General features: G+C 36.0%; 1 pseudogene; it reads left to right on the top strand.

The window, feature by feature from the left end:
* Nucleotides 1-206: 206 nt before the first annotated feature.
* LOC121140087 lies at nucleotides 207-307 on the top strand (annotated as a pseudogene).
* The last annotated feature ends 13,652 nt before the right edge of the window (nucleotides 308-13,959 follow it).

Here is a 13,959-nt window from a genome sequence, read left to right on the forward strand (position 1 = left end):
ATCACTGTCTACAAATATTCAAGAAGCTTTCATATAAAAAATGAGATGAAACTCATTTGTTCAGAAAATGAGCCAATTTTTAAGCTCATAGAGTTGCTAATTTAAGATAAACAAAAGGAATGGTTGTAGATATCCAGTATTTTTTAACATTTTGAATCACAAAATAATGACTCTCTTGTTCAAGAAAACATTTAACAAACTATAGAGTGCTTACATTGTCAGCACAAATTTGAAAATTGGAATGTTACACAAAATATTAGAATGACCCCTGTGCAACGATAGCAATTGTGAAGCATTCAAAATTTTTCTGAGTTATCCATAGATAGTTAATAGTTGCTGGAGGATATAGACACACCTTTTTCAGTGTTGTACTGGTAAGGAGCCCACGCTTTTTCCAATAATCATTCAGTCGGGAATCTTATAAGAAATTATAGTAGAACAAAATGGGTCACAAAAAAAGAGAGAGAAAACAAGAACATAACAAGAGGACCACATGAGTAGAAGGGGATCACTGGAAGTGGAAGGAGTACGACAGAGGCTAATGAGTAGTGTGAATATGACAAAAATTCTTTATATTTGTTTATTCAAGGAAGAAAAGTAAAAGTAAACATATATGGGCATATATTTGCCCTCATATTCCTCCATGGGCCTATTTGTCTATCAATTTTCTAATACCATATTCTTCTTATAAGTATAGATTTACAGTAATTTTTAAAGTAATGAATTGCTCACTATAATTAGTTGCCCCAACTTTATTATTCATTGTCAAAATTGCCTTAGCTATTCTGACTCTTTACTTTATAATTTTAAGACCAGCTTGCCTATATCTACAAAGACAATCTTTTACAGGATCTTCATAAGAATTCCATTATTTTTATAAGTCAGTTTGTGGAGAATTTACACATTTACTATGTAGAATATTAACTCGTGGATCTAGTATAAGTGTTTAGATATGTGATTGTTTTTCATGGGCACTTTGTTTCTTTTTTAAATATTTTTATTTAAATTAGGAGCAATCTTATTTTACACATGAATCCCAATTCCTTCTCCTTTCCATCCTCCCATGCCCTCCACCAACTCCCTGTTCACCTTCTATCCACTCCCCAGGGAGAGTAACGCCTTCCCTGGGGTATCATCAAAGTCCATTACATTATTTGGGGCAGGACCTAGGTCCTCCCCCATGTATTTAGGCTGAGAGAGTCTCCCTATAAGGGGGAATGGACTCCCAAAGTCCATTCATGCACTAGGGATAAATACTGGTTCCACCTCAAGAGGCCCCATAGGTTGCCCAGGCCTCCTGTCACTCACATTCAGGGGGACTGACTCAATCCAATGCTGGTTCCCCAGCTGTCTGACTGAGGTCCATGAGCTCCCACTTGCTCAGGTCAGTCGTTTCTGTGGGTTTCCCCAGCATGGTCTTGACCCCTTTGTTCATCACTCCTCCCTCTCTACAATTGCATTCCAGGAGTTTGGCTCAGTGTTTAGCTGTGGATCCCTGCCTCTGCTTCCATCAGTTACTGAATGAAGGCTCTAAGATGGCATTTAAGGTAGTCATCAATCTCATTATAGTGGAAGGGCATTTAAGGTAGCCTCTCTACTATTGCTTAGATTCTTAGTTGGGATCATCCTTGTAAATCTCTGGACATTTCCCTAGGGGCACTTTGTTTCTTTGGGTTATTTTTTAATATCATTAGATGCCCTTTTCTAATACTTTGTTGTTGTTTTTTTAAATCTGTGTTCACAAAGAATATTGGTCTCTTGTTTCCAGTAGTGTCCTTTGAAACAATCAGACATCGGCATGCAAAAAAGGGAAAAACAAAAAATCCTTAGTGTAAACTTCATACTCTTTACAAAACTTCATTCAAAATGGGTCATATTATAAATAAATATAAAACACTGTAATGAGCATTCTTTCTGCCAGCCTGGTCCCAGAGCTGTGTCAACCCCAAATAACACACAAAGACTCTATTAGTTACAATGCTGTTGGCCGATGTTCAGGGCTTCTCATTGGCTAGTTCTGTCTTAAGTATTAACCCATAACTATATATATATATGGGTCTTATCTTACGGAGGATGCCAGCCTCATTCATCCTCTCTTCCCAGGATCACGTGGCAACTCTCCACTCTTGGCTACATTTCCCAGACTCCTCCTCAACTCCTAGTCCCAGATATCTGTATTGGCCAACAGTACTTTATTTCTCAACCAATAAGACAAATATATACACAGAAGGATTTCTCCCATCAAAACACAAAAAATTAAATACTGAAAAAATGTATATATTTAAGTAAGTTCATGAATGAGCTGAATACTCCTAGAAGGATACATATGAAACCACCAGCAGTTGCCTCTTGGTTGAGAGAAGGAGTAGTGAAGTCTTTTAGTGTACATCTTTATCTTTGTATATTACATTTCCTCTTAAAAACACACACACATCATTTACTTTAAAAGTTTTAACTCACAAATCACAATGGTGTATAGTGTATGTTTATGAAGTATATTATGATACCTTAAAAACATATTAAGAATATCAAGTCCTGGGAAAGATGTGAGCAACTAGGTCTCTCACACATTACTAGAAGTCTAAAAATAATGCAGTAACTCTACAGATTGTTTTGGTAACTTCTCACAAAGTTAAATATGTACTTAACAATGTGACCCAGAAGGTCCACTACTGATTTTCTGCTACAGAAAAATGAAAATTTGTGTTGGAACACCAGTGTTTAAAACAACTACGTTTATAATTTCCCTAAGCTGTAAACAAATGTTTTTTCAGTAGGTCAATGCATAAACAAATTGGTCTATCCATATAAGAGTAAGAACTATTGCTAAATACAAAATTTGATAGTGACATTATATTTCATGTAAGAAGTTAGCGTGAAAAGTTATGTACACCATCATGTCATCTATATAACATTCTGCTGAGGGCAAGACTATTTTATTCATGGGGGCAGTAACTATAAAGAACTATGACAAAGAATTGTGCATATTTAATATGGTGATGATAACATACATCTAGATATGTCTTAAAATTCATAGAACTATACACCTAAAGAGAAAACATAATTTTATGTATGATAACTTTAAAATAATATTGTTGGAAGACATTGCTGTCTGGTCAAAGGTCACAATCTCCCCATGGCCTGGCAGCTTATATCAATAGTTCAACAATATGGGGCTTCCTCCCTCCAGAAGAACTTCCTGCCCCTCTCTGCTCTTATCTGGGGAATGTCCCTGGGCATGGAGGACTGACTTTATCTAAAAGCTATCTCTAAACCAAATGCCTGTCTCTAAATGAGATGCCTGACTTGTCTTTAGCTTGAACCCTGTAACAGATCCCTGTTAGAAGGCCCTCTTGCTGCACATATGATAACTAAGACTTGTGCTAAGAATGTTATGATAGGAGCATGCCACTTACTGCAAATCAGGGTTTGTCATCAGGATCCCCAATCATATATAGTCCTTATACTCTGTAATAAAGTTGAGCTGATTACCAAAGTTTGTCTCCCAGAGAGCTGTCTCCATTCCTGCTCATGGGATATGTATAAAGGTTTCTGTCACTGCTACTGCCTCTTGCCCTCTAGACCTGGTAGCCAACAGGATGAGAGGGAAAGAAGACCCTCACATAATATTAAAAATATTTTCAAAGTTAACTTTTTGAATATTAGTGTTAAGAATTTCACTATTCTGTATTGCTACTCCAGAAATATAAATCCTAAATATTTTCAGAAACTAAGCTGGTTTAATAAATTTATTAAGTTGTCCAGGAATAAGAAAAAATGGATTGATAGGGAATTTTTTAAATTATAGAGTATGTATCTCAACAAAAAATTTTTCTGTTCCAACTAAAAACAGGACAAAACTGGATATACATATTTCACCCAGGCTTATTAATATATACATATATATTGTTTATAACTTAGATGATATATTAATTAATTTTCATATTTCTAAATAGATCTTACACCAAATATATAGATATCTTTGCGTTACAGAAATATCTCTGTTTCCTACTGATATGCCAAAACTTAACATGATCAACAATGAAAACATTTTTCTTTTGACTAAAAACTTTGTCAACTTTTAGCTCACTACTACACACTTCCCAGGCATAGTTTTACATAGGACAATCTACTTCTGTTCTTAATACTCATTGCAGGTTAGAACTAAATTGAGTAATTTTGGGTTATAACCTGTTTTCCACACTACACTATGATAAACGTGGATAACAATTATGTCTTGGAGAGAGGGAGCATGGTGGCGACCCCAGCTGAAGTCCATAAGCATCTAAGAAAGAGAGAGAATGGCAGCAACACCAGCATTGACCCAGAAGCATTGGGGAGAGAGGGAGCACAGCAGTGGTGCCAGCCCCAGCCTAGAAGTGTTATAGAGAGAGGGAGCATGGTGGTGGCCCCCAGCCCTGACCTGGAAATATCAGAGAGAGACCACAGTGGCCCAGAAACATCGACAGCAATGGCTTCCAGAAACTACATTAAGTTTCTCTGGAAAAGAGCACCTGTGTCCCAATCACCAACCAGTGCCATCCTCTGTATGACATACACCACCGCATCAGCAACCACCAGAGCCACAGAATTTCCTGCACCTAGAGGAGCAATCACTAGAGCCGTGGCCCTGTTTGCATCTGGAAGAGTAAACAGCTAAACCTCACAATCACTTGAGGCTCTGCCCGTCTGCTCCTGGATGAGGAATCAATGGAGCCACAAGCACCAACTGCACTGATTGGAGGAAGAGGAACCCTCTGAAGCAAGACTCTACCTGTACTAATTGGAGAAAGAGGTGGGTAGACAACAGTGCAAGAATACACTCAACAACATAAAGAAAAATATGGCACCACCAGAAACTACTGGCTCTACAACAGCAAGACCTGAGCATTCCAACACAGATGAAGCAGAACAAAAATGATCTTAAAATAATGTTATGAAGATGACTGAGATGCTTAAAGAAGAAATGAAAAATTCCCTTAAAGAAATCAAGGAAAAGACAAATAAGAAATTTTAAGAAATCAACAAATCCTTAAAGAAAACCAAGAAACAGCAATCAAACAGGTGAAGGAAATGGCTCAAGACTTAAAAACTGAAATAGAGGCAATAAAGAAAAAACAAAACAAGGTAGTTCTGGAAATGGAAAATCTGGTTAAATAATCAAGAACTACAGATGCATGCATAAACAATGGAAAATGAGAGATGCAAAAGAGAATCTTAGGTGTTTAAGATACAATAGAGGAAATAGATTCATTGGTCAAAAAATGTTAAATCCAACAAATTCTTAACACAAAATACCCAGGAAATATGGGACACCATGGAAAGACCAAACCTGAGAATGATAGGAATAGAAGAATACCAGAAAATATATTCAACAAAATCATAGAAGAAAAACTTCTTAACCTAAAGAAGGATATGCCTATGAAAGAACAAGAAGCTTACAGAACACCAAATAGACTAGACCAAACAAAAAGTTCCCTCGCCACATAATAATAAAAACACTAAACATACAGAATAAAGAAAGAATATTAAGAGCTGCAAAGGAAAAAGACCAAGTAGAATATAAAGGCAGACCTATAAAAATTACATCCAATTTCTCAGTGGAAACAATGAGAGCCAGAAGGTTGTGGACAAGTATTATGCAAACACCAAGAGACCATGGGTCAAAGAAGAAGCGAAGAAAGAAATTAAAGACTTCCAAGAATACAATGAAAACAAAAGCACAATATATCCAAACTTATGGGACACTAGGAAAGCAGTGCTAAGAAGAAAGTTCATAGCATTAAATGCCTACATAATGACATTGGAGAAATCCCATACTAGCAAATCAACAGAACACCTGAAAACTCTAGAACAAAAAGAAGCAAACTCACCCGGAAAGAGTAAATGATAGTAAATAATCAAATTGAGGGCTTAAATCAGTAAAATAGAAACAAAGAGAACAATACAAAGAATCAATGAAACAAAGAGTTGGTTCTTCGAGACAGTCTACAGGATAGACAAACCCTTATCCATACTAACTAAAAGGCAGAGATAAAATAACCAGATTAACAAAATCAGAAACAAATAGGTGGATATAACAAACAGACACTGAGGAAATCCATAGAATCATCAGGTTACACTTCAAAAACCCATATTCCACAAAATTGGAAAACTTAAAAGAAACTGACAATTTTCTGTATAGGTATCACATACCAAAATTAAATCAGGACCAGATAAACAATTAAAATACACCTATAACCCCTAAGGAAATAGAAATAGAAGCAGTCATTAAAAGTCTCCCACCCCCCCCAAAAGCCTAGGACCAGACAGCTTCAACACAGAATTCTACCAGACTTTCAAAGAAGAGCTAATACTGATACTCCTTAAATTAGTCCACACAATAGAAACAGAAGGAACATTGCCAAACTCCTTTTATGAGGCTACAGTAACCCTGATACCCAAACCACATAAAGATGCAACAAAGAAAGAATTACACACCAGTCTCCCTCATGAACATTGATGCAAAAATGCTCAATAAAATACTGACAAATCAAATCCAAGAACACTTCAAAAAATCATAGACCATGACCAAGTAGACTTTATCACAGAGATGCAGGGTTAATTCGACATACAAATCTGTCAATGTAATCCACCATATGAACAAACAAAGAAAAAAAACCCATGATCTTCTCATTAGATGCTGAAAAAGCCTTCGACAAAACGAACACACCTTCATGATAAAGGTCTTAGAGTTTAGGGATACAAGGTCCATAACTTAACATAATAAAAGCAACTTATAGCAAGATGACAGCCAACACCAAATTAAATAAAGAGAAACTAAAAGAAATTCCACTAAAATCAGGAACAAGACAAGACTGTCCACTGATATAGAAATGAGTATTTATATAAAGGTTTGTTTTCATTTAAATGGTATTGATTATAAATGGTTAATAATCATATTCAATATCTTTCTAAAGGAAAAAAGGAATATGATATAGAAATGAATACTTGGCATTGGTATAAATCTTGGTTTATTGATACAAATTTAAGTTCGATTTTGTTATATGTGCATTTCTACTCTTGTTTAGGTACTATGTTTATACAGCTCTTTTAAAATGTAATATATAATTGAATATAGATTATAGATAGTCACCTATAGTAGTCAAAACTTATACTTAGTTAGGTTTTCTAGATACACAGAGATATATTTCAAATGGATAGGTATTCCTTAAAACCTTTCAAAGGCCTAGAGAACATGGCATTTAAAATGGTTTATCTAGGGCTTTTCATGACAGTGAGCCACAACTGCTCATGGCAACACCAATTACTTCAGAGAGGAGGATGGGCATCGAGGAAACTCATTGTGGAGTTTGCCTTCAACGTGCCAGAAATAGCCATTTGGACAAGAATTTGCTCTTGACTGTACTGCTGGACAACATGCTGTCCAAACTGTCTAAACTTGACAACCAGGTTACAAAGAAAAATGACTGCTGAACTTGCCAAGGGACAGGATGGTCCTTCAAGGTTTTGCTTCATCAAAAAGTCTGCCAGATATTCCATGCCTATAGGCTGAAGATGGATGCCCCAATTTTACAGAAGAAGTTTGTGAGACTGTCCAGGCAGCCAGATGTCTCTGTCAATTCTAGAGTTTGTATATTGTCCTTCTGCGTTCTTTGATAGAGTTGAAGACAGATAGTTATGATTATGGTTTTCCTTAGTTAAAAAAATGGAACCTACTGAAACTGAGAAGCTTCTGTAAAACAAAGGACACTGTCGATAAGACAAAATGACAGCCTACAGACTTGGAAAATATATTTACCAGCCCCAAATCTGACAAGAAACTAGAAAACAAAATCCCAAACAATCCAATTGAAAAATGGAGTGGAGAGCTAAACAGAATTCTCACCAGAATAATCTCAAATGGCCAAAAGACATTTAAGGAATTTCTCAACATCCTTAGTTATCAGGGAAATGCAAATTGAAACAACTCTGAGATACCATCTTATACCTGTCAGAATGGCTAAGATTAAAAATACTGAGGAAAGCTTATGGTAGAGAGGATGTGGATTACAGGGAACACTCCTCCACTGGTGGTGGGAGTGCAAACTTATATAGACATTCTGGAAGTCAGTTTTTCAGAAAATTGTGAATCAATCTACCTCAAGACCCAGCGATATCTCTCTTGGGCATATACCCAAAGGATACCCAATGATACCACAAGGACACTTTCTCAGCAATAACCATAGCAGCATTATTCATAATAGACAGAATCTGGAAACAACCTAGATGTTCCTCAACTGAAGGATGAATAAAGAGAATGTGGTTCATTTACACAATGGAGTATTGCTCAGCTATAAAAACATAATGACATAATGACATTCACAGACAAATGCATGGAACTAGAGAAAAACTATTCTAAGTGACGTGACCCAGACTCAGAGAGACAAGCATGGTATGTACTCACTCATAAGTGGATATTAGATATAAAGCAAAGAATAACCAGACTACAATCCACAGCTTCAAAGAAGCTAGAGCTTTCCTCCAGTAATTAATGAAATCAGATATAGAGATCCACAACCAAGCATCAAGCTGATCTCCAGGAATTCAGTGAATGATGAGGAGGAGGGAAGGGATGTCAAGACCACGATGGAAAAATCGATAGAAATAGTTGAACCAAGCTCAGGGAAACTCATGAACTTTAGACCGACAGCTATGGAGACTCTATGGGACCAAACTAGGCCCTCTGTAGGTGGGATACAGTTGTGAAGCTTGGAATATCTGAGGGGTCACTGGCAGTAGGACCAGGATCTGTCCTCAGTGCATGAACTAGCCTATTCCATATGGTAAGATTCCATGCTCAAACTTAGAATGGTGGGACTTGGTCCTGCCCCCAACTTAATGTGACAGATTTTGTTAACTTGCCATGTGAGCCCTTACCTTTGAGGTGGAGTGAACTGGGGGTGGGCTGGAGTGGAGGTGAAGGGGGGGCAGGAGGAAGGTTGGAAGGAATAACTGTCATTAGAATGTAAATTGAAATTTAAAAGAATAAATAAATTATAAAAAATAAAAAGCCCTTCATATAGGTGTATTGTATGTGGAGCATAACCCTTACACCTCCTTCTTGTATTTTCCAATCCATTTGTTCCTTGTTTTTCCTAGATAATTTTACTTATATTTTCATTATATAATGTGTGTGTGTGTGTATGATCTTTTATGACTGCATGAAATGTAGGATCCACAAATGAGAGAATATGTGACTAGTTTAGTTTTAATTATATGGTTATAATTATTTGCATTCTTTTTTTCTGCAAACCATATAACTTCTCAACAACCCTCACTTTTTTTCTAGTGCTTTTGTCTTAGTTTTACATCATTTTGTAACATATGTAATCATCTGTTTTAAGAGCTATTATGTTACTTCTGTTATTGTAGCAGTTTTTCTCACGATATATTTTAAAAATTCCCATTTACAGTTTATTCCATACAATTTCATGATTAAATATATTGATTTAGTATAGAGATGACCATTATCAAATATCTTCTATATGACAAACAACAACATTATTGATCATGCATATATTGGTCATCATTGTTGTATTATGAAAAAGGGGAATCAAAGACTCAGAGAGATTAAATAACATTCAAATCCACATATCTAGTAAGAAAGGTAGGATTCAAGCCCAAGTTTGATTATGAGTCTCTGCTCTTTTTACTATATCATTATTGTCTCCAGTTATTATTACCTTTGTTTTCATAGTACCATTTGACTAGCTCTTTGTATGTTTTGAAATATTTTCACACAGTATCCTTCTGAATCCTATTTCAATGGTGAAACTCAGAAGTGACCAAGGTTAAAGAGTAAGCTAATAAAATCCAAGGATTGTGACTCTGTATCTTTATCCATTAAGTCATGATATCAATGTAAGTACTCTCAGGTAGGGTTATCACTTCTTTTTAATAGTCTTTATAGCACTGAGAACAGAATTTGGAAAAATAACCCCTTAATATATTTATTGTGTTTCTTGGTTTTACAATTTGACTTAATGGAATATCTAGAGTTTTTGTTTTGTAAATGCAGTTTACTGACAACCTGAATGACAATGCCTTTCCTTTTGGTTTCTCATAAAACAGAAATTTTCTTGAATTAATGTATTCACTTGGTACATGGCCAGCCTTTAATTACTTCTTATTTTAAAATCTTCAATAATTTAGCACCCAACATTCTTTTAAATAGGATCAATTGTCCTACTTTATAATCTTTTTTCTAACCAACATCCTTTTATCTTTAATCTAGCCTTCAAGCTAAAGACAAGTTTTGAGAAATAGCAAAGAACGTTTCCATATATCAATGAAATAATTTCCAACATTGTGCTCCTTTACAATATTCTTATGTCCAAATACATAATAAACTAAAGATACTAATATCAATTATCACATGTCATGTAGGGGTTTTCTTTTAACCTGTGAACAGTAACACAACTGTTGTTGCTACAATGAAGCAGTTCTGTACAGCTGAGGGAAGGGTTCAGTCTTAGGTGAAAGAGTATAGTGACAATGAGTCAGGAGCTTGAAATGACCCACCCCCTGGCATATTTGCTACAGAATCTCTTGGTGGTGAGCCCAGATCCCTTCCAGTAAGCTGTTCAAAATATTTTGATTTCATTTTTTATTTGGTTGCCAATTTATTAAGTGGTTAACCTTGGACTGCATCTACCAAGCATTTAATTAATTAAGGCCAGTTTCAAATACCTTTTAAGATTCTTTCTAATTTAAATACACCAAGCTGGAACATTTATAAAAATCCAGCAATTGATGAAATACTAAATCATCTCCAGTAAGATGAAGCAGTTGCCAGCAAAACATTAATCAACTCAAGAATTATTGTTAAGATGAAAGAGTAAAACCAATCTAACAGATCTCTCCCTTCTCCCAACATTTTTTTAAAAATAAAAAAGTGGTAAGAAGTGTATTTTCATGAAATTCTCAGAACATTTTTAATCTATTCTTCTTGTTGGACAATGGAGAAACAGGATCAGCAAAGTCACAGCCTAGGGCTCTAATATACAAGTGTCCTTCATTTAAGAAATTAAGTGAATTTCATTTAAGAAAATTTCTAATCATAACTTCTATATTTCTACTATCTATTCCAGGAAGGTAATGTGATCATGCCAGACATTTTTTGACCCAAGATTCCTGTGAAAGTATTGTTACATGTACACCTGTGTCTACCAGACCTTCAACTACAAAGTCATTTATTCATATTTCTAATTTTGGTCTTTGTTCATTTATAGAAGTTTGCTAAATTTCTCACTTTACTGTTTTTTCTGAAATTTTCTCCTCTCTTCTATAATTCTTCTATCATCCAGAACAGTGTGGTTTATTACAATAGGCATTAGGTTCTTTAATTGCTTCAAGAAGGAGTTTCCATGGTGACAGAAAATGACTGAACCAGATTTGGCACAGGGGCCTGTGAGATGCCCCTCAAGGAGTTTCCCAATAGCAAAGGGATAACTGGAACGTTCCCTGCTGATCTATATTCATTAGTCCAATTCCTCCCTTTGCCACAAAAATGATCTGTGGATGAGTTGGTGATGTCACTCATATTTGTTTATGAGTAGCTCTATAATTTTAAATACCAATATCATTCACAGCTTTTAAGATCTCAAGTGTTGAAGATACACTAGGAGAATTGGATTTATCAACCAAAGAAAACCTTAAATCCAACAAATCCTTAACACAAAACATCCAGGAAATATGGGACACCATGAAAAGACCAAACCTAAGAATAATAGGTATAGAAGAAGGAGAAGAAATCCACCTCAAAGGGGCAGAAGGCATATTCAACAAAACATAGAAGAAAACTTTCCCAACCTTAAGAAAGACATGCCAATGAAGGTACAAGAAGCCTACAGAACACCAAATAGAGTGGACCACAAAAAAATCCCCTTGCCACATAATAATCAAGACCCCAAACATACAGAATAAAGAGCAGCTAAGGAAAAAGGTCAAGTAACATATAAAGGCAGACCTATCAGAATTACACCTGATTTCTCCATGGAAACTCTGAAAGCCAGAAGGTCCTGGATAGATATTCTACCTACACTAAGAGACCATGGATGCCAGCCCAGACTACTATACCCTGCAAAGCTCTCAATCACTATAGACGGAGAAAACAAGATATTCCATGACAAAACTAGATTCAAGCAATATGTGTCCACTAACCCAGCCCTACAGAAAATTTTGGAAGGAAAACTCCAACCCAAGGAAGCTAACTACAACCAGAAAAACATAAGCATTAGAGAATCCCTCTCTACCAACAGCCAAAAGAACAAAGGGGTGAAATTCCACACATAATTCCACCAACAACAACCATCGCAAATCGAAGAAGGATGAGCAATCAATGGTCATTAATATCCCTCAATATTAATGGCCTTAACTCACCCATAAAAAGACACAGACTAGCAGAATGGATTCGAAGACAGAACCCTTCCTTCTGCTGCATACAAGAAACACACCTCACCCTTAAAGACAGATATTACCTGAGAGTTAAAGGTTGGGAAAAAATTTTTCAATCAAATGGACCCAAGAAAAAAGCAGGGGTAGCAATCCTAATATCTAACAAACTAGACTTTAAAATAAAATCAACCAAAAGAGATGAAGGAGGTCATTACATACTCATCACAGGTGAAACCCACCAAGATGAAGTGTCTATCCTGAACATCTATGCCCCAAATACAAAGGCATCCACATTCGTTAAAGAAACATTATTAGAACTTAAATCTCATCTAAAGCCCCACACAGTTATAGTGGGAGATTTCAACATACCACTCTCACCACTAGACAGGAATACCAGACAGAAACTCAACAAAGAACCAAAGGGTCTAATAGAAGTAATGACCCAACTGAGATTAACAGATATCTATAGAACATTTCATCCACATAAAAAAGAATATACCTTTTTCTCACAACCACATGGAACCTTCTCAAAAATCGACCACATACTTGGCAACATATCAAACCTCCGCAGCTACTAAAAATTGGAATAACTCCATGCATCTTATCAGACCACCATGCTTTAAAATTAGAATTCAACAACAACAGAAATTGCAGAAAACCTACAAACTCATGGAAATTGAATAATGTTCAACTGCACCATCCCTGGGTCAAAGAGGAAATAAAAAAAGAAATTAAAGACTTCCTCGAATTCAATGAGAATGAAGACACAACATACCCAAACCTATGGGACACTTTGAAAGCAGTGCTACGGGGGAAGTTCATAGCACTAAGTGCTCACATGAAGAAACAGGAGAACAGTTATACCAGAGAATTAACATCACAGCTGAAAGCTCTAGAACACAAAGAAGCAAACTCCCCCAGGAGGAGTAGACGCCAAGAAATAATCAAATTGAGGGCTGAAATCAATAAAGTAGAAACCAGGAAAACAATACAAAGAATCAATGAAACGAAGAGTTGGTTCTTTGAGAAAATCAACAAGATAGAAAAACCTTTGTCCAAACTTACCAAACAGAAGAGAGTGAACACACAAATTAACAAAATCAGAAATGAAAAGAGGGACATAACAACAGACTCTGAGGAAATCCAGAGAATCATTAGGTCATACTTTGAAAACCTGTACTCCACAAAATTCGAAAATTTAAAGGAAATGGATGACTTCCTGGACAGCTATCATTTGCCAAAACTAAATCAAGAACAGATGAGCAATTTAAATAGACCTATAACACCTATGGAAATAGAAGCTGTCATCAAAAGTCTCCCAACCAAAAAAAGTCCAGGTCCAGATGGCCTCAGTGCAGAATTCTACCAGAAATTCAAAGAACAGCTTATACCAATTCTTCTCAAAGTATTCCACACAATAGAAGCAGAAGGGTCTTTGCCAAACTCTTTCTATGAGGCTTCAATAACCTTGATTCCCAAGCCACACTAAGATACAACTAAGAAAGAGAACGTCAGACCAAT

Source organism: Mesocricetus auratus, unplaced genomic scaffold (assembly GCF_017639785.1).
Source record: "Mesocricetus auratus isolate SY011 unplaced genomic scaffold, BCM_Maur_2.0 Super-Scaffold_100003, whole genome shotgun sequence".
Taxonomy (NCBI): Eukaryota; Metazoa; Chordata; class Mammalia; order Rodentia; family Cricetidae; genus Mesocricetus; species Mesocricetus auratus.